The following is a 1,828-nucleotide window of genomic DNA, read 5'->3' as shown; positions in this document are numbered from 1 at the left end:
ATCTTCCACATCAGAAAATTGTTTGTTTGAGATTATCCTTGTTGCCTTGTTTGTGAAAAATTGTATGCATCATTGGGAACGTAACTCTAAAAAACGATTAGTAAAAAGACGTTTATCTTTGTTTGAAATTGAAAGTGTTAGTACAAATTTGAGCATCATGGAACCTATTGCTAATATTGTCGATGAACATGCTGTGCCTGAAAAAACTTTGCTTGAATATTTTGCACCTATTTCATCTAATGCTCCTTCATGCATTGTTTTACCTACTACTTCTGCTACTCATTTTGAGCTTAAACCCGCAATCATTCAATTATTTCCATCTTTTTATGGGTTAGATAGAGAGGATCCTTACATGCATGTCAAAGATTTCTTAGAAATTTGCTCAACATTTAAATTTCAAAATTTTTCTGATGAGTCAGTCAAACTAAGATTGTTCCCTTTTTCATTAAAAGACAAATCAAAAGCCTGGTTAAATTCCCTTCCCACGGGGTCTATAACTACATGGGATCAACTTTATAATAAATTCTTACTGAAATTTTTTCCTATGTCTAAAACTGATAGTCTAAGGAGAGAAATCTCCGAGTTTTTTCAAAAAGATAATGAAGAGTTTTATGAATGTTGGGAAAGATTTAAAGATTTATTATTAAAATGTCCTCATCATGGTTTTGAAAAATGGAGACTTGTAAAATATTTTTATGATGGTTTGACTCCCTCTAATCGTCAAATGATTCAATCTATTCATACTGGAAATTTTTTAAAATTTCAAGGACAAGAGGCGTGGGACGCCCTTGAAGATTTATCTGTCAATTCAGAACAATGGAATTATTTTGATCCTAGATCTAGGTCAACTAATTCACCAAAAAGAGGAGGAAGGTATGAAGTAAAAGAAGAATTAGACTTAAGAACGTCCTTAGACAAATTAGCGAGAAAAGTAGAAGCTTTAGCCATAAGCCAAACTATAAACTCTCCAATTCAACCTAGAAAAGATGTTTGTTCTATATGTTCTAGTCCGTGCCATAATGCCCAATCATGTCCTTCCTACCAAGAAGCCTTTTCTGAGGAGGCCAATGCTCTTCATTCTTATGGGAAACCAAATGATAGCCCATTTTCGTCCACCTACAATCCAAATTGGAGAAACCATCCGAACTTTTCATGGAGACAAAACCAACCCCAAATGAATCAAGGGCACCAATACAACACACAAAACCAAGCTCATGCCCCACAAAATCAACCATATCCGCAACAAAGAAAACCTTCCTTAGAAGATACTTTACAACAATTTATGCAATCCACCCAACAAATCCTACAAAATCAATCTCAATCTATTACCAAACTCGAGACACAAGTAGGACAACTCGCCACTGCTTTAGCTGATAGAGAAAAAGGAACATTCCCTAGTCAACCTATCCCTAATCCAAAAGGTCAATATGAGATAGGAAAGTCTAGTCATAATGGAGAAGTCAAATCAATTTCAACTCTTAGGTCTGGAAAGAAAATTGTCAAACCCGATTACATACCCGAGGTTGAAAGCGAAAAAGAAAAAGAAAAGAGTCAGCCTCCTAGTTCTAATCTCAATGACTCATCAAACAAAGAAACTCCAATCCATCCTTTCATTCCAAAAGCCCCATTCCCACAAAGATTACTTCCAATTAAAAAAGGCAGCCAATATAATGACATCTTAGAAGTTTTTAAACAAGTTAGTATCAATATCCCTTTCTTAGATGCCATTAAACAAATTCCTGCCTACTCTAAATTTGTAAAGGATCTTTGTACTGTTAAAAGAAACACTAATGTTCCTAAAAAGGCATTTTTAACTGAACAAGCTAGT

The 1,828-nt window shown here is 34.6% G+C and overlaps 1 non-coding gene across 1 annotated transcript; it reads right to left on the bottom strand.

Moving 5' to 3' along the window:
* Nucleotides 1-559: 559 nt before the first annotated feature.
* Nucleotides 560-666, bottom strand: LOC133792996 (small nucleolar RNA R71). Its single transcript, XR_009874462.1, has one exon. It is a non-coding gene; the product is annotated as a small nucleolar RNA R71 (small nucleolar RNA).
* Between the last annotated feature and the right edge of the window lie 1,162 nt (nt 667-1,828).

The sequence above is a fragment of the Humulus lupulus genome, chromosome 7, assembly GCF_963169125.1.
Source record: "Humulus lupulus chromosome 7, drHumLupu1.1, whole genome shotgun sequence".
In the NCBI taxonomy this organism is placed as follows: Eukaryota; Viridiplantae; Streptophyta; class Magnoliopsida; order Rosales; family Cannabaceae; genus Humulus; species Humulus lupulus.
The sequence above is the reverse complement of the archived record's forward strand: the minus strand, read 5'-3'. Positions and strand labels throughout refer to the sequence as shown.